The sequence below is a fragment of the Ambystoma mexicanum genome, chromosome 3q (genome assembly GCF_040938575.1).
Source record: "Ambystoma mexicanum isolate Mex_15411 chromosome 3q, UKY_AmexF1_1, whole genome shotgun sequence".
NCBI lineage: Eukaryota > Metazoa > Chordata > Amphibia > Caudata > Ambystomatidae > Ambystoma > Ambystoma mexicanum.
The window spans coordinates 992421923-992442177 of NC_090926.1; the positions used below are offsets into that span (position 1 = coordinate 992421923).

At 44.9% G+C, this 20255-nt stretch overlaps 1 protein-coding gene across 1 annotated transcript in view; it reads left to right on the forward strand.

Moving 5' to 3' along the window:
- Positions 1-20255, forward strand: part of FAAP100 (FA core complex associated protein 100) — a 673738-nt gene that overhangs the window by 607795 nt on the left and 45688 nt on the right. The window lies entirely within an intron of this gene.

A 20255-nucleotide genomic window follows, 5' to 3' on the forward strand; every position in this document is an offset into this window, starting at 1 on the left:
AATTGGCAGACCGATGGGTTGAGAATTTTAACCGTAATACAATATAGAAGATAAGAAGTTAAATGTAGCCCAATGCAAGCAAGGCTACAATAGGGTGGATTGCTAATGTAGTTTTATAGAATTAATAATTTGAAAATAAGGCGGATTTTGAATTCAGAATCAAAGTTGTTGGGAATTGGTGGATGTTGCCACGGTAAATTGCAGGATTTTCAAGGCCCTGTGTAGGGTATAATACTCGAGGGCACGATAGGAAGTTGCCTTGCAAGAACCTGCCACAAGTAAACCAAGAAACAAATAAAATTGTGATTTGCACTTTATAAATGGTCATTGTTCTGAATGGAGCAGTGCCATGATTGAAGCTTTTTTGAATAGCTTACAGTGTGAACTGAATCTCTTCTAATTCTGGATGAGCGGGCACAGTTAGATAAAAGGATATGTCCAGGATTAGATGTTTCAGTTAAGTCGTGTACCCAGGGTGTGAGTCTAGTCTGCAACTTGGGCACATGACGTGTGTTAGTGTTTGAGCATTCAAGGTTAACAAATCAAATAATGACCCAACCTGGCAAATATATAAATCCATATACACATTTTTAGCAAGAATGATGATCATTGCAGTTTTACATTCCCCATCATCAATCGAGCCAAAGAAGTACAAGAATGGAGATTTTCCTCTGGCTTTTAGAAACATACTTTCAAGATGTAAACACACACAATATGATACAGTGTGATAAGGGCACCTGCTGTAGTCATCATTTGATACAGGTGTGCACCTTGTTCTTACACATGAATTGAAGAAAAAGGGGATTTTTCACAAAATAGCAAACCTTTTTTTATGTGTGTCAAAAAAGTGCATGTGGGAACCAGAGCGATAGTTTAAACTTTTCTGTGTGTGATTCAGAATTATATTTTGTGGTGTTCAAATTGTTGGAAGAGAAGACATTCATTTAAATAGAGAACTAGAACTTTGTATGGGCAAGCAAACTTAGCAATCATTTTTGATCACTGAAACATAAAAACTGTGGTAGTGCTCTTGTAATCGGTGAGGGAGCTGACCCTGCACAATACTGTTCATTCAACCATCTCTTGGTCGAATACATCTAGTGCAGGAATTGGGCTGGACTACTTCCTCTGATCCAGAATCTGGCAGAAATTGTCTCCCCGGATCCGAGATACAGGGAATCTAAAAGCACATGACCTTCCACACAATGGTACACCTGCAGTGATCAGCTGTTCCTGGTGTTTATAGACCTATGTGCTCTGATTTTTCTCTTTTTGTTTTGCATTTAATGTGGCTGTAGTGCTCGAGGAATGGCCTTTCCTGAGAACATTTCAAGCTCTAGCACTGTGTGGCGGTTTAAGGACTCATGTCACCAGGAATAATGTCAACTCTCTATTTAATGTATCCCATGCACCGTCAAACTCTAAGGGGATGACTTGCAACCAACCACATTTTCAGTAGTCATTACTCAGAATAAGGTGTCGAAGAACCATTAACTGATACATAAATGGATCAGATCACAGTTTTTGGTATGCTATACTTGCTTGTAGCTCCCACCCTAAAACCTCCATGGTTATAAGGATATTGAGCTTGCCAGAATACTATGCGTCATAAGCATAACATGCAAAACCAATCCTTTCTGACATTGCTATAATCTTGCGAGAGCAACTAAACCCAACCCTTCGCCCTGAATCATTTTTATTTTTTGCAATACGTCATGGCTGCATCTTGTCTATGAAATAATTGATGGACAAACGGGAAGTCACGCATGCTTTTAAGGTGCAGGTTTAAAATGAGCACATTAGAGATATTTTAAGTAGCGACTTCTAATGTCTACATGGTGATAGGCTTAAGTGCTGCATTACATGCCACTAGAAATCCTTGCTGTAATTTCCAAAATGTCTTAATCTAAGCCAAGCTAAGAAATGCTCCTGGTGATCAATAAATATAGTGAAAAACGTGTCAAGGATTTAGAATATTTAATGTATAGAAGATCTAAAATTAAGAATTAAAAGTGGATGAACATAAGTAGATTAAGGCTATAGGTGTTTGATTGTACATTAAAAGATCAATGAGTTCTCAGGATTGTTAGATTTGAGATTCACAAAATTGATGATAAAAAGAGGATTGAAACTACAGATCATTGAAAATTAAGCATTACAAATTGCTAAAACTAAAGTGGTTACGTGGAAAGCATTTTAAACTACAGATGATTGCAAAATAGCAATTAATTGATGATATAAAAGTGGTTAAATAGAGTGATAACAAAGAACTGATACAAAATCAAGAAAATAATCAACATAAAATGATGTCACGAGAGGATAGCTCAGGGGCAACGTGCTCGTCTTGGAAGCAAGGCGACATGGACCAACACAGGTTTGATCCCCGGGTCCGCGCTTAGAAACCTCTGGGTATTAAACGCATAATAAATAACCTATCATATCATATAACAACAAATCAAGGCATGAACAGAGTACCTCAAATTGATTCTAATAATTGTCATACAAAGATAATTTCTTTGTTCATTGAAATCATTTTTTTCTTTTTTCTAATTTGAACAGTTCATGGATTGAATTGATTTCACGTAAAATTGTGCATAAGAATCCACAGGCCTTATTTCAAACAAAAAGTTAACTTGTAGTCTTTCTCTGTCCACTATAGCATATTTCAGGTTTTTCTCATGCAGCATCTTTTTGGTGTTATTATATAATTTCACCATCATGCGATCTTCATTGAATTCCTAAACACTGAATATCTCTGCCCTCTGAAGACATTTTTACTATTCAGAGAAAAGTGTCTATTGTATAATAATACATTTCATAAAAATGAGTAGCATTTTGAAATGAAGCCTATCTGGCCAGTTGTGGCTTCCAGTTTTTCCCTGTTAAAAACATATGTAGAGTCACTCCATGCATAGCTATCTCAAAGAAACTGCAACCACAGAGGAGCAATTACTATAAAGGTGGTTGAAGCATGCATGTCGGGAACTAGCACTTCCCCTTTTATGGATAAAGAGCTTCTGACTTCCATCATACACCTGAGTGTCAGTTACAGCCATTTATGTTTTCCAACCTGGTGAGGAAAGACGTGGGAACACACCCAGCTTCTTTGAAGTGTTTTGACATTAAAAAATGTTTGGGCGAAATGTTACTTTGACTTGAGGTTTACTACTGTGGGTTACCCAGTAAGAGCCCTTTTTTGTGAAGGGAACCTTTCACCCTAACCTTTCTCCTTTTCTGACCTAAGACACAATGTTATCTTTTGTCAAATACTCCTCCTGTTGGCTGAGGAAATGAATCCCATTGGTGTGTGTGCAGTGTGTTTGTGTGTGTCCCAGTTACCCAGCACAGACCTTTGGGGATAATCCTGAAGTCTGCTCTCACTGGCGACTAACAGAGGAGGAGGAGCAGCAAGCACCGAGAGGCAGCAGAAGCACACAAAAACCTGCGGTCTGCGCGGAGCGTGCAGTGTGTTCGTGTTCACTGGGCAGCAGGGCAGTACCACGGCTGGTCGGTCTGCCAGCCTCAAGTGGATACTCGTGACATTGCTGGCACTCCGGAAAACGTGGCGAACCATCTTTTAAGGTTAGTGTGCGGCGCCCAGTGACAAACTTAAAATCAATGGCTGCAGCTAACATTTTTTAGCTAACATTGTTTTAAAAGCACATTTCCAGAGAAACAACCACAGTTCAGTATGGAGGCCGTAGCCATCCCCAAATTGAACCCACCCTGGAGATTAAACGCTAACACATAGCGGCACAAGGCCCCACTGCTCACTAAAGTAAACCTCAAAGTAAACATAATTAGAAAACAGTGTGAACCAGTTGGGCGAAACTGAACAATCAAAACCAGTGGGGAACTATGCAGACCAAATATTATCTCAGCAGCAGAGCCCTGGTGGAAGACCCGTGAGCACTGGAATGGGAGGGCTCATTTGTGGCTAAAGAGAATCCCAGGACTGTTCTGTCGGACACACAAACGGGGCAACATATACCATTGGGCCAAGAAGTAATAGTCAGTGCTCAAGTGTATGCTCAAGTGCATGCTACAGACTATCAAGACTGTAGCATGAAACCACAAGGAATCACAACCTTTGACAAACTACTGGCATCAGAAATGGGATACACCCTCACAGCAACAAACATAAAAAAGAAAATCAAGGAGTACTTCCTGAAAAGAAGGTATAGGAGTCTACGAGACCTAAATATGGCAACACCAGAAGAACGAAAATCTCCTGCTAACACAATGGTGATGGACCGGGCCACTGGCTCTTCCACTACGGGAGTAGACTTCCCTCAAGATTTTAATTTGTCACCTATAACAATAGACGAAACACTGAAATCCCAGTCAAATTCCCAAAGCACGGAACAACCTCAATTGGACACAACAGGTCCAAGACATGAAGTTGGAGACCCAGCAAAACAGTCGAACCTAGGAGGGGTCATGAAGGATACAAGATCAAACAAAATTACTCTATCAGCTCTCAACTTTGTGTTAAACTCACTGGTAAATGTGTTCGAAATGTTAAAGGGTGAAGTTCAGACGCATTTTGGGATACTGCTATAACTAACTAAAGAAGTGGAACAATGCGAAATACTCAAAGGTGGGCTTAAAAAATGTACTAAATTCAGCAATAGAGCCATTACTAAAAAACACATCAGAAGAGGTTGCAAAGCATACTCCTGAGTCAACCATGATCAATGGGGCCCTGAAAGAGTTAAAAACCTGAAAAAAGGAGACAAAGGGCCCAATTATCGAACTTCTGAATCATATTATTGGAAAGAAAGAACTCGCAAAAGAAGAGGAGCCAGCACCTACGGATGACAGGCTTGGCCTAACGTTTGACGACACCCCCCTCTCGAATTCAACCTTGGAAGAATGTTGTAGAATGGCACAGGTAGCAGAGAGTGAAGCAGCAGAATCTACAGAAACTCACTCAGACACAAGATTACTGAGAACGTTTGGTCTGAGAGCGTGCACCAGAGCTATCGGGGAAGAAGAAAGGCTAAAAGAAAGGGGCAAAAAAAGGAAAGATTGGAAACCATACCACCAGAAGAAAGGGTGGGGGAAAAAAATCAAAGAACAAGAAATCAAAAAAATCAAAGAACACGGGCACGACAAGTTTCATCAAGGCCTTAACAGATCCAAGTTTGGCTGACCTAACTGGACCAAAGAATCCACAGAGGGTAGGTGATGAGACTGAACCAAGAAATCAGGAGAAACATACCACAGGAGTAATGGCCCAAAATAAATACAAGCAATGATCGAAGAACGATAAAGCCCAAATAATGCAGACATACAAGTGATTAGGGCAAGTATTGACATACAGACAGAGGAATCATTGGACCATAAAAAGCATGCCATCACAGACAGCCCTCAAAATCACAAGTCATTAATTCAAAAGGAGAAGATCTGTACCGGTTTATGCAGAGTTTGTCAAGTCCCCATTGGTTCATACTGTTTTTGTGGCTGAGGTGGGCTTCAAATCAAAGGTGTGTGCAAAAGCAATTTTGACTGCCTGTAAGGCACTGCAAATACATGGCCTAGAGGTTCACATGACCTTGCCTGAAAGAGACCAGTTGATACATAAGAGGGACCAAGCCTTAATGAATGACCTAACAGTAAAGGAAAGAAACAACACCATAACAACGTCAGATAGAGAAACTACTGATGGTTGCTCAGTTTAAGGCGATTCCCAAAAAAAAGCTTGGTCTATGCTCCTGGAAATTTTAACCCAGGTCTTCCAGAAGCTAGGAGTGGGAATGGAATCCCTTTAGTCAGAGGGAATGGGGAATTGTGAGTTGGAATACTCGGGGCTCTAATTCCTTCAAAGCAACAATTATGAAGGAGAAATTCTTTGGGGAAAACGACCTGATATTTTTTCAAGAAACTTGGCTAATAAACTAATTTCACCTAGAGGGTTTTAAAATTTTGCATCAGCAGGCATCAATCCAATGGAGGGCCAGGCCGTCAGGAGGTCTTACTATTGCTTGCAAGTCGTCCATAATAGTAGAATCAGAAACCGTTTTTAGCTCACAGAAGGGAATTCTAGTGGCAAAATTGGGTCTACAATCCTACAATGGTCTGAAAAAAAATATTGCTATAATTATATATTGGAACGCTACTGTACCAATCTCACAAATTTTCTGGAATCATTGGCAGATCTTCTGACTAACGTGCATCTAGAACATCCGGTGACTCATATCCTCATAGCAGGAGATTTCAATACACAATGTTTTGCAATCCCTGCCAAAGATGACAGATTGAGAGCAAAAAGAGTTACTGCAGTGGGCAGAAGATGGTTAGCCTTCTTCGCAGAATGGAACATGAACATGACAAATGGCTCTATAGAGGGGTTGTCCCTCCCGCAGTGACCTGGAGAAGGGGCAACTCCACCTCTATTATAGAAGACATGTTCCTTTCCCCCCAACTATTTGAAATATGTACAAACTTCGAGATTAAAGACGGGGGAACAAGTGACCACAACAGCCTAGAGGCGGTAATATCTTGGTACTCCTCTAGAAAAGTGCAATACCATTACCAATCCCTAACTGTGCATAACTGTAAAAATAAACTGGTAAAATACAGACAAGAGGGAAGGTGACTGAATGATGGGCTACAAAGGGCTTGTCAAGGAATGCCTGACATCCTGAAGCAAAAATGTAGCCCACTGTTTTTACAGGATTTCTTATGGTCCTTAGATTGTTCGACAAGACCAAATAAACACAAGGCGATAACACATCAGCACACATTTGATGAGGAGACCTGGGCAAAAAAGAGCGAAATGCGCAATGTCGTAAGGGACATGAGGACTAAAATCCGAGACCCGAACCAGTATAAGAAAAAGCTAATAAAATTAAGAACGCACATAAAAACTGGTCTCGGCATAGTCAAGCTTGACGCCTGCAAAAAGATGGAGGGTGGATGCTTGACGCATTGTGCAATAAAACCTCTCTCAACTTCTGGACAAAAATGAATTTCGATGAGGCTCCTCAATCGAATGTTCCAACGAATTTGGTACCAGAAATAGAATGGATAAACCTTCTGATCTCCCAATAACAAAAGCCACTGGGATCGTCCAGCTTTAAGATCCCTATAATATCCTGGAAGTTAGATTTCGCAGAGAGGGACATTACTCAGTTAATAGAAAAGACATCTTCCTCTCAAGCGGCTGGTCCGAATGGCCTGACCTATTAGGTATTGAAGGGTAACATTAGCCTGTGGTCCAGGCTGATAACGCGGCTGTTTAGAGAAATCTTGGTAAAAAGGCTCTTTCCCCCGTCCTGGAAGTCTTCTATTATTATCGCAATCTTCAAGAGGGGGGACCAAACGGATCCGATTATGAACTGATCGATTTCCTCAACGTAGAAAGCAAGCTATTTGCGGGACTTTTGTTGAGGGAGCTAAAGAAGTGGGCCAAACAAAGTAACATTCTTCCCAAATTCCAAACCAGGTTCCCTAAAGGCCACTCGCATCATTAAACGTAACCATACCAGCAACTCTGAGTGATAAATCTGAGCTCAAAGGGGAATAGGTACTTTACAGGGCATGGATAGATTTATCTAAACCTTTTCACCTGGTCAATAGGTACCGCATCTGGGCAAAACTCGAACTGGGGAATTTCTAAACCTTTGCTGGTTATGCTGGCCATTCTCCATAAGGATAACACGGTGACTGTATAGCTTGGGCCTAACTGTCTGAACATGTGAAAGTAGAGAGTGGAGTTAGGCAGGGTTGCATGCTGGCACCCTTTCTGTTCAATCTCTACCTAGCGGACATGGGAAGGACGGTGGAATTAGCAGCATTGGCGAGCCCAAAAATCGGTAGGTGTCCGTTTAGATGGTTGGCATATGCTGACAATATCGCGCTCCTAGACAACCCACCAGTGGGCTTTCCAGCGTCTTCTGAATTCACTGGAAGCATATGTAAAGTAATAATTAACCTGGGGAAGTCCAAAATAGTTGCTTTCAGAAGACAAGGTAGACAGGGACCTAATTTTAAGTGTAGACTGCGAGCCCAAACTATCCCGGTGAAAGAGGAAGTTGTATATTTGGGGTTCACTCTGTATACATCCCCAAAGATGGCTCAATGCAACGAAGACTTCATTGGGAAGGCCTCCCAGTTGGCATCGCAAATGAAAATAATACTGGGAATCTATTCAACATTTTCGATAATCCCTGTGATCAAATATTATACAGCAAAGGTGATCCTGATCATCATATATGGGCTAGAAGTGAACCACCTGGCCTGGGAAATTAACTGGCAGCGAATAGAGGGTTACATATGAAAGAAGGTTATCGGCCTTCCGCAGAGTCTGCCCATGGCCAGCTTAAAATATGAGCTAGGCTTAAGATCACTTAAGTCACAGTCAGAGTGGAAGCTAGTATCCCTATATAGACAGATTATGTATTTAGAAGTTCACTTGAAACACTCTTTGTCGACACTCCTGACCAACTTACTGAAATTGACATTTGGAGCTTTGACAGAGTGTGGCAGTGATATGGATACCCTCATAAGCAATCCTATGAAGGTAAAAGCTAGCCCTAGCAGTCTCACTCTCGCGACTTGATAATAAAATTGGTTTTCTACCAAAATATTTGAGTACGTTCCTGGATCGTAAAGGAAGGCAGAACTTCCTAAAACTCTGTTTTTTCCTTATACACACTGGGGGAAGTGCCATCTTGTTGGGGTCGGAGTGGAGAAGCCAAAGAACTGTGTACCACTTGTGAGGATCTGAGAAGACAGCTGATCAAACACATTTTTATTTTTTTCACTTTAATTTTTATTAAACGTTTTTCAATAGGCAATACATTGTATTCAACACCAAAACAACAGATGAAACATGCCCTCTTTATTTACCTCTCTCTGCCTGCACCCACCCCCGCACAGGAGCTACCATGACCAACCGTCCGGTCGGACCTTCAGAGTAACAGTTGCGACCACAACCCTCCGTTTTATCTGGCGTTGCAGGTTCACTACGTCGCACCTGAGCCCCACCAGAGTCCCCCTCCGCCCAGGAGACTCCTTGCCCCACCAACACCAGGGACCATCCTTCCATTTAGAGCTTAAGGCCTGCAGATCCTTCGTTTAGCAACACAGGACCACACTCAGACACAAAACTTTCCATATTATCATTAGCAATCGGTGACAATTTCTCGTATGTAAAAATGTCCCACAGTTTAATTTGCCATTCCTTGTTAGTTGGGGCGGCTTTGCTCTTCCAATTCTGGGCCAGTGCTACCCTCGCAGCCCGTAACATGGCTTCCACAACTTTCGGGAACCTAGAGGTTTCTGAATCGGGGGGGATGGTACTTCTAACAAAATCTCAAAGGGGAGTAATTCAGGGGCAACTCCAACCAAACAATTGATCCAGCTCAGGACCTCAGCCCAGTAAACTTGCATACACGGGCACTCCCACCACATATGGTACCACATCCCTTGCTGACCACACTCCCTTGGGCTTAGGGGAGAAGCTCCTGTGAACATTTTGGTGAGCCTTACCGGGGGTAGGTGCCAAAAGTGAAGAATTTTAAAATTATGCTCCATCGCTGATGTGTACAGGGAACCCGCAAGCATCAATGTACACACTATACCCCAGGTTTCATCTGAAATATCTGTTCCAACCCTCGCCTCCCAGGATTGTTTAAAATTCTGCCTCCCCTCTATGTCGGCTGTAGTCAACACACTATAAATTATCGACAACACTCCTTTTCTTGTGGTGGCTTCGCAGACAGTTTTCTCGAATGGGTGAGGGCTCGAGAAACAGACGCATGCCACTTGCGGTCTGTCCTAATACCCTTCAAGTGAAGATACTGAAAGACAGACAACGGCTCTGTGCCCATTGCCTCTATTCGAGCCTCGTATTCGATAACACTATTCCCTCTAAATAATTGGGCGACTCTCTCCAAACCCATGTCTTACCATTGCTGTGTATTACGAAAGCCCTTGGCACCCAGATCTAGCGGGGCTCCCCACAATGAGGTCAGGGTTGAAGCCCAGGAAGAGAGAAGGGAGTTTGCTTTCTTACATTTCCACAAACCCCAGAGAGCTGCCAATGTGGGTTCGGATCTGACATGGGGCGGGATTTCTTTAGCTGGTGTCCATAGGAAGTCTAGTACTTTTTTTTTGGGTGTGTATGTATCCTCAATGAATGGCCAATAAGTACCCATATCATCTCTCAAATGTTCCAGCAATGCACGTAGCAGTGCTGCTTTATGATATAGTTTGAAATCAAGGAGGCGAAACCTCCTAAATCTCTAGGAAGAGTCAGGGTTGCATACTTGATTCTAGATCTTTTCCCATTCCATATAAACTGGCGCACCATACTCTGTAATTTCACAAAGAACGACTGAAAGAGGGATGGGGAGCGCCGTAAACAAATACGAGAGACTGGGAAGGATATTCATTTTCACCAAGATAATTTGGCCAAACCAAGAGAGTGTGAGCAGCCCCCATCGTATGAGATCTAATAATTTTTCTCTAGGATGGGCATGTAGTATGCATTGCTTGTGTCAGTGAAAGTCGCACTGTTCATGAGTGTTACAACATTTGCAAAAGGTATCTTATTGCAGGCTTAACGACAGAGAGCTTAGAGCTCTGCATGGGCGAGCCATAAATAAGGGTGAGTGGAAAGAGAAGTTATTCCCTACCAAAAATCCTAACCATAGCAGCTCTGCACACGAGGGCACAGAAAAGTCATCCTCTGACACTGCATGAGTTCTTCAGATGTTTCTCAAAATCATTGTAAGCCTTTTTTTATGTCAAGAGATGAGATGTCGAAAGGTATGCTGGCATCATGCTCACCACCAGCACCTATTACGCTGATGACCATGACATCAACACCGGCAGCACCATCTTCGAGGCAAAAAAGATGACATCAACGCACTCACCGTCCATTGACTCAACATCGTATGGCACAGCTTTATGTCCCTGATGTTAATGCACAACGTTCATGGCGTAATAACACTCCTTTCCAGTGCTGCAGTACCCAGTGACCCCTCTAAACATTCTGGAGTCTCCAGAGTGTCCACAATGCATGAGGAGAAGGTAGAGAAAGATCAGGGCTCCCTTTACACAGAGGCCACTATCGACACCTAGGCCTACCGCACCTCAGAAGTCTCTACAAGGTACAGTCACTGACACTTCAGAATGAACTGAATACTCTCCTCCTAAGAGGGTATTCTCATACAAATTACTTTGTTTACAGTCAACCATACGGGCCTACATTAAAGTTGAAAACTATATTTTATATATATTTTGCTTTTAATTGTTTTATAGTTGTTGTTTAAAATATGTGTTAATATTGGTATGCTTTTATGGATACGTTTTTATTATCTGACTAAAGTTTTGTTGATGATGTTGAATATCCCAGTATCAGCCTCAAGACAAGAGACTTCTGTAGTTTTTGAAGATTTTCAGTCAAGGAAACCAGCTAGACCACTTGGTCCATGGGTTACAGACTTGTTGATGGAGATTATGAAGACTTCTTAGCACCCTGCAAACCCTCCTCATAAATACAGTTTGGATACAAAATACAGGGGCCGTGAAACGGATCCATTCTTTCTAAGAAAGGATCCACCTTCAGATTCTCTCATATTCACTGCAGCTAGAAGAGAAGCATCCTTCTCCTTCTAATTTTCTCCTTCCTCTTCTCCTCCAGACAAGGAAAGCGGACATATGTTGATGCAAGTTGGAAAAGGGGCACTGGACTTCGGGCCATTGAAACAGCCAGCTCGCTCACTTTAGTTAAGAAGTACAGTCAGTGACTGTGTTATTCAGTGGCATGGATGTCTGAATTCTTGCCAGCAGACAAGCACCAGAATCTCATGGAGATTGTGCAATATCGCTTGATTATATCTATGCAGGTCATAAGGGCGGAAGAAGACCTTGCTGAGATGTGTACTAACGTCTGTTGCCACTTCTTGTTCATGACTTACTGGCCTAGTGCACTTGCAACAAACATTACTGAGTCGCCCCTTCTCAGGAGTATCTGTTTGGATTTCCAGCAAATCCTAGATTGAAGACTGAAACAGAGACAGGCAAATGGTTCAGCTTAGATGTCAAAATGAAGTTACCAGTCTTTCTCCGAGCTTCTGAAATCCCATCTGAGACATCAGTACCATCAGCAGATCTAGAAAAAGAGGGGGGTGCCAGCAAACACCTGCAATGCCTGCCACACTTGCACCTCCCTCATCATTGAATCCTTGGGACTTTTGCCATCACAATGGACCTAGTTGGGAGAAAGGATTTAAAGTCACTTGTTAGCATGTGAAAATTGATAAAACACAATTGGGTGCTCGAAATTGTTCAGTATGGTTACATTGTAACATTTTCAAACCCCTTCCCTCCGTTCCGCCAAGATAAGGCTCAACACCACGTCTGCACTGGCTGGTGCTCTAATCAAAGATTTTTTACAAAAGAGCGCAGTCAAGAAAATGCAAATAAACCAAAGAGAGAATGGCATCCATTCCTAATAATTCCCAGTAAAGTAAAAAAGATGCAGAACAGATGAGACCCATTCGAGACATTGCGGAACAAGTTAATCAGGAAGCAAACATTAATATGACTGAGGACATCCAGGGCATCTACGTTCACATTTCAGCTGCCAAAATTATTGCAATTTCCTGCGATTAGTTGTAGGGAACCAGTATTTTCAGCATAAGGCGCTTACATTCGGTCTCAAGGCTTTCACTAGGGTATTCCCAAAGTGCATGTTAGGGGTGGCAGCTCACCTGCAAAGGATCCACAAGACAGCAATATACCCACACCTAGAGAAGTGGGTAATCATAGCCAGTTCTCCCAAGCAAGCAAGCTAGAATTTTGGTTTCCAAATCAACATGAAGAAATCTGTCACTACCCCCTCTCAGATAATACATTTACTCAGTCGGATCAACACAAGCTACAATATAAGGGAAAGTTTACAATTCAGAAAAGAGATTACGATCTGTCAAGATGAAGTGTCGTCATCTGAAGAAGGAAGCCGGCCCTACAGCCAGACAAATGTTCTCGCTCCTAGGGACAGCAGGCAAAGGAAGCTGCAGGCGACCAAAGCCAAGGCTTCATATGAGACCACTCCTGGATCTCAGAAGACTAGAAACTATGGGGACCAACACAGCCTCACTCAAATTGCAAAGTGCTCACTCAGATATGTATTGTGATGTAGGTTATAATGGTTCATAGACATAATATCGAAAAAATAATGTCGAATTACAAAAATGTCGAAAAAAAAATGTCGAATTCAAAAATGTCGAAAACACATACATATAATAGAAAAAGTCATTAATTCGAAAATAAAATGTCGAAAAAAAATCGAAAAACCAATGTTAAAATAACTATGTAAAATGTCACACATACTAACGTTTTTTATTGGGGGGGGTCCCCCCCAACCCCCCCATCCCAAACCCCTACCCCAACCCTCCACTCCTCCCCATCCCCCCAACACCCCCCATGGATATACCTTTAATTTTTTTTAAAAAGTATTTAATAAATCATTAATTAAATAATTAATTATTAAAAAAAAACATCCCAAACCCCTACCCCAACCCCCCCTCCTCCCCATCCCCCCCACTCACCATGGATATACCTTTAACCATTTAAAAAATATATGTTTTATAAAATATAATTAATTAATTATTTATTTAAACATTAATTCGAAAAAAAATCGAAAAAAATTCGACATTTTTGTAATTCGACATTTTTATTTTCGACATTTTTTTTTCGACATTTTGACTTTCGATATTATTGCATTCGACATTATGACTGGACACCGGTTATAATGTATAATCTACATTACAATACATATCTGAGTGAGCACTTATACTGTACAGATGACACTGGGACTCAGATGTGAGACAAGTAACTTCTTTACTGGACAGTCTTGTGTACAGGTAACAATCCAGTAGACACAGGAACACAGGGAATACGTTCACAAGTAGATGATCAGGGGGATCATCCACCGGCACCCTCTCTCTCAATCACGCCATCGCTAACTACTACTCTCAGAACACACAGAACACACAGAGGGGCACACACTAAACATTCCAGTAAGACTGTGATGGTATCACATTTACACAGCAAGCAGACATGAAAGGAGAGGCCAATCCTAACGTATCTCCCTCCTTTACCGAACAGAAAAAGAAACAACCAGAGGAACACACACCATCAGAAAAAGTTCCCTCACACCAAACCACTCTGTCTCAACCAACCACAGAACACGAATCCACACCAATCACAGCTGTCTGCATCGCAGTGGGACAGAAAAACACTCCAAAACTTCCTTTCACCCCAACATGCACGACGCCCCAACAACACCACCATTACCAAACAGTCAATCTCAACACCATACAGGAATAAGTTCCCTAGTACACCGACAAACGAATCACACTCACAAATGCCCACAAGTGGCACTGATGACTCCAGATGACTCCAGTAAACTGGCCCTCACACTAAGCATCAAACATGCAAAGCAACTTTATAGCAACACCATAAATAAACAACATTAACTCAATATCTAAATGATCTTTTCTTTTTAAATTTGATTTTTATTGGTATTTCCATAAACAGAACAACACATTGAACAACATACCCCAACATACAACATGCCCCCTCCCCGACACAGGGTTCGAGAGAAGTCCAGTGTTGCATTGATTCCCCAGACGAGCCATTCCCGCCCACCTCCCCCCTACCAAGCCCCTATAGGATGGGCTGTGCTAAATTGTCATGCCCCTTCATGAGTCCGCTACATCGGGGGTGTCTATTATGCCCAAGAGCCTCATGCTCCGAAGGCACCACCGCTGCCTTGTTCCATCCACCAGATATGAAAGAAGGGAGTCCCAATCTGAACTGAACCTTAGATGTTCTCCTTGTATTGAGTATGTGAGCCACTCAAGTGCCACCAGGGACCACATCTTTGCCACCCATTTGTGATCCTGTGGAGGGTCCTTTGCATCTACGGGCTAGAACCAATGCTGCGGCCATCATCATTATTGCGTAGAGTTTGCGGTCCTTCTTGGTCTTAATTGATGCCAGGTTCCCCCCCAAGCCCAGTAACGCCAGACCTTTCTTACCCCCATGGTTAAGTCCCAGGACTTGGCTAAGAGTGTCCCAGATCCCTGCCCAATAATTCTCGATTTTTGGACACTCCCACCATATGTGCTCCCACGTACCCACAGCGCCGCCTTCCCGCCAGCATAGGTGGGAGATCCCTGGGTACATTCTATGAAGTCTGGAGGGGGTCAGGTGCCACTGAGTGAGCAACTTCAGCCACATCTCCCTTATTTGAAGGGATCTTGTTAGCTTTGGTATCTGCTTCCATAACTATTTCCAGTCATTATCCTCTATTGCGGACCCGATAGCTAGTTCCCAATTCTTCATGTAGGGCCGCAGTGGAGGATCCTCTCCTGCCTTTATGTGCCTATATATGACTGTGATCAAGTGCTTGTCCCCCGATTCCCTGCTGAGATACCTTTCAAAGGGGGGTAGTTGTCGAGTTGCGGCTTGCTTTAGGATGGGATGGCTGAGCCAATGTCTAATTTGGCAGTAGCGAAACCTTTCCCTTTCACTCAGTGCAAATTCTGTCTTACACTGTTCGAACTGCTTTACCTGGCTCCCCTCAAACATGTCCCGTAACATCCTGCATCCCCTTGTTGTCAGTCTTGAAAGGTAGCAGTGTTGTGCCCAGGGGTGAACTGCGGGTTAGTGAAGAGGGGGGTGTAGGGCGATGGATACGTTGTTAGGTGGGCCAGCTGCTCCGCCTCATCCCAGGTACGGGCTACCAGGGCTAGGATTGCACTACAATACATACGAATCAGCCTGTCCTGTTTCGGCTTCCACAGGACCCCCTCGAGATCTCCCCTAGCACCGCCCTATCCATGGGCCTCCATACTTTTTCCCAGGTCGTCTCTTTGCCAGTCCCGGAGCACCTTCAGCTGAGCCGCTCTATAGTATCCCCTAAAGTCGGGTAGCCCCATGCTTCCCTGCTCAGAGGGGGTTCTCATCACCCTAGCCGCTATCCTTGGGGACTTATTGGCCCACACGAGCCTCCTAGTAATTTTATTCAGGGACCTGAAAAAAGCTGGGGGAACGTGCACTGGTAAGGCAGCAAAGTGGTACAAGAGCTTTGGGAGTAAAGTCATTTTTAGGGTGTTGATACGTCCTAGCCAAGAAATCGCTAAGGGGCCCCAGTCAATCATCTTACTCTTTAATTTCTCCATTAGTGGCGGATAGTTCGTATGGAACAACTAATCCACCTTTGTCAATTTTACTCCTAAGTAGGTGAGAGAGTGCTCCACCCATCTATAGGGGGAAGTGAGCTTCCAGGAGTAGGCTGCTGACGTCGGGACTGTAAGGTTGAGAATTTCTGTTTTAGAGGCGTTTATTTTCAAGCCCGCCACGCTGCCAAAGTGCGCTAGTTCGGCTTCTACTGCTGGTATAGCTGTACTCAGGAGGGTCAGAGAGAGTATCATATCGTCCGCGGATGCAGCTATTTTATGCAGTTCCTCTGCGAACGGGAGGCCGGTTATGAGTTGGTTGGCTCACACCGCTTTGAGGAATGGTTTCAAATGAAGGGCGTACAGTATCGGGGACAGTGGGCACCCCTGCTTAGTGCCCCTCTCGACATGCACCTTGTCCGACAATCGCCCGTTCACTGCTAGTCTGAGGGTTGGATGTCTATAATTGGCTCTAATCCTGTCCATGTATTTGGGGCCGAAACACATCCTGAGCATGGTTGCAAAGAGGAATCCCCACTCCACCTGATCAAACGCCTTCTCAGCATCAATTGCCATCAGGAGAGCGTGGATTCCTCTCTTGTGAGCCTTCTCTATTAAGTGGGCCAGCCTCCTGACGTTATCAGAGGTCTGCGTGCCTCTGACAAATCCTGATTGGTCTGGATGGACTAGCTTAGGGACAAGGTGATCTAGTCTTTTTGCTAGGATCTTAGCATGTATTTTGGAGTCGACATTGATCAAAGCTATTGGGCGGTTGGGTCCTTGCCCTTTTTGTGAATGAGGACAACTTTCCCCTCCTCCATAGATCTCGTGATTGCGCTATCCCGGCCTATTTGGTTAAAGAGCGCAGTTAAGATAGGGGTAAGTATTTCCTTATGCCATTTGTAGAACTGCGCTACATAGCCGTCCGGGCCCAGCGATTTAAGATTAGGCAGAGCTCTAATTGCGTCCCTAACCTCATCCTCTGTGATATCCCTTTCCAGCGTTTCCATCTCTTCTTGCGTTATGCGTGGCAATTGTACCCTATCCAGGTACCTTAGTTGGGAAGAGTGCGCTGGTGTGTCGGATGTGTACAGAGCTGAATAGAATCGGGTGAATTCCCTTGATGTCCTCATTTTTGGTGCTGGTGGTCTCACCCCCACCTTAATTTTTAATATTGTCTTCTCCTTCTGCTCCTTTCTGAGCATTCTCGCGAGCAACCGGTCTGCCTTATTAGCTTTAATATAAAATTTCTGCCTGAGATATAATAAGCTCCGTTCAGCAGCTCGAGTCTGGATCAGGTCCAACTGGCCCTGGACTGCCCTGTACTCCCTTTTGGTGGCCTGTGTTTGATTACTTCCCATTTTTGCAGTTATCACACTTAGTGCTTCCTCTAGCCGCGCTTCCTCTACTCTCAATTCCCTGTCCCTTCTCGCTTTAATCGCTATTACTCCTCCTCTCAGGGTCCCCTTAAAGGCGTCCCTCCTAACCTGGAGTGTCGTGTCCCCTGCTAAGTTCTCAGCGAAAAATCTTTCTATTTCCTCCGCAATCTCTCGGACCACAACTTGATCTTTGAAGGGAGCACTCGGGTAGCACCATTTCCACAGCCCCGGGGGTCTGCACTTTGCTTTCAGGGTTATAGTCAGGGGGGCATGGTTAGACAATGTTGTGGAGCCCATGGAGATGTCTAGCACCCTCCCCAAGATGATGGCTGACAGCCAGATCTAGTCTATTCTCGAATGGGACCGGTGAGGATGTGAGTAAAAGGTATACCCTCCTGGATCCCCCTGCATCTCTCGCCAGGCATCCACCAGGCCCAGGTTACTGATTTTCTCCTTCAGGTCATGTGTTGGTCTCCCTTGTGGGCCGGCCCCTCCCGCCTTTCTATCCTTTGCAGGCTCCCACGTGATATTGAAATCGCCAGTAAGAATGATAGGGTGATTGGCAAATTTCTCGAGCTTCCCCAATACGCTTTGGAAAAAGAGATCTTGTGCCGTGTTGGGGGCGTATATTGTCACCACTGTGAGAGGGTGTTCGTTGCCCTCCAGAGAAATTGCCAGAAACCTTCCTTGGTCGTCTGTGACCTTCTCGGTGATATGTAGTTTCTGCCCATCTCTAAGGGCCAGTAGGACGCCAGCTTTCTTTTCAGCTTGAGTCGCTTGTAATGACCTGTAGCCCCAAAACTTGACCCTTCCTCGATCAGCTGATCTAATATGAGTTTCTTGGAGCGTGATAATGTCCGGCCGGTCGCGCTTAATAAAGCGATCTACTTTCTTTCGTTTAATCGGTGAGTTGAGAACGTTTATATTGAGGGAGAAGATCCTCACTACTCGTTGGCTAGACATGGTGGTTCAATGGCCATAATATAGATCGCGCGGCACTCCCCTTAGCGTCCGGACCTCTTCCCTTGGGTTTCGCTGCACCAACCCTTCCTTTGCTTTTGGGACACTGGATCCCCCAATCCCTCTGCCCCCCATTCCTGCCCCCATTCCCTCTGGCAGTGTGAGATGACTGGCCTCAGCCCCCCTCGAATCAGAACCTCGAGAGTCATCCCATCGAATGCCATTCAACTGTTCCAACGCGGAACCAGCCTGTCCCATTCCAAGAACTGAGTCCCCATCCCCTCTCCCAAGACCCTTATAGGTGTTGCTGAAATTCTTGAGCTTGCCAAACCCTTTATCTGCTTCTATGCCCTCCCCAGGCATCCTTTTACTGCTCCGTCGTCCGGATCCTATACTGAAGCTTGCTACCAGTGAAGGTCTATTCACTTCTGGGATTCCTGGTCCTTCCTTGGTGCCGGACCTTTCTGCTCATTTGGGGCCCACTCTATGTACCCTATCGAATAACAAGTCTTCCTTCTCTGGCGCTTCCAGGAGATCCACAAAAATGCCCTTTACAGCTTGGGGCAGGTCATGGTCCTGGTGTCCTCCGGAAGGGCCTTAATACGAATGTTCGAGCGCCTAGACCTGTTTTCTAGGTCTTCCACCTGGAGTTCCAGGTTATGCGTGGCTGTCGCCAATGTGTCCAGGAGGGAGTCCGTCTTTCGTGCGTCCTCGGCTAAGTCTTGAATCGCCCTCTCATTCGTGTCCACTCTTTCTTCTATCTTGCTAATATCTCTCTTGATCTCCTGGAGGCCCTCTGCCAGATCCTCCCTAAGGGCGTCCATTTGCCTTTGACCTGCTGTGGTGATCTTATCCACTATATCGGCTAAGAGGAGACATAGTGACAGCGCCTCTGGGTGCTGTGCTGAGTGTTTGGGCTTCTGGGTTTCTCCAGTAGGAGGGAGAGCCTGCAAGGTCAACCGGGCCTCCGCCTCGGGGGGGCCTTATCCACGCAATCAGCAGAACTGGGCGAGTATGGATGGGCATCCGATGGAGGGATCTCCTTGTGGGTGCTGCTGCTCTTGGTATTTCTCTAATCTCAGCTGCGCTTCCCCTGGTCAATCTGGACTGCGCGTTCTAGGTGGGGACTCCCCGCTTGCCCGAGAATGAGTATGTCTGGCCCCTGGCGTGTTGGTGACCCGCTCCGGGTGCCACAGGGCTGGGTCAGTGTATGTCGCCGTGGGGGGGTACAAAGGGGCTTGTGCTACTCAGTTTAGTGTAATTACAAGGGAGCTTCAGACCAGGGGAAGGGCGCTCGCGAGAGAGGGTGGGGTCACACAGAGGGGGGGCACCCTATCCCCCACGCTCCTCTCCCTTCCCCCTCTGTAGACCTCCAGTTCGCCAGCAGCCTTTAGGTTCCAACCCCAGGCGAGGGTGGGCCAGTGGGGGGCGTGTGAAGCCCAATTTGGAGCAGATCTGGAGGGTAATCCCCATGGACGAAGAAAGACGGCCCAGGGAGGGGGGGGCAATGCTCTCACCTCTCTCAACTTGTAGGTAGGAGATGCTCCCTGGGGTGCGGCATCCTCTGCTGCTCAGGTGGGGCCTGTACTGCGTGGCTGGTCCCCGGTCTCGTTGCCTCTCCCGACCACGCACAATGCTGTAGCTGATGCGAGCCGCTCTCCTCGAGGGGGCGAGGCCCCGACTGGGCACCCCCTCCAATTCCGGCTATTCC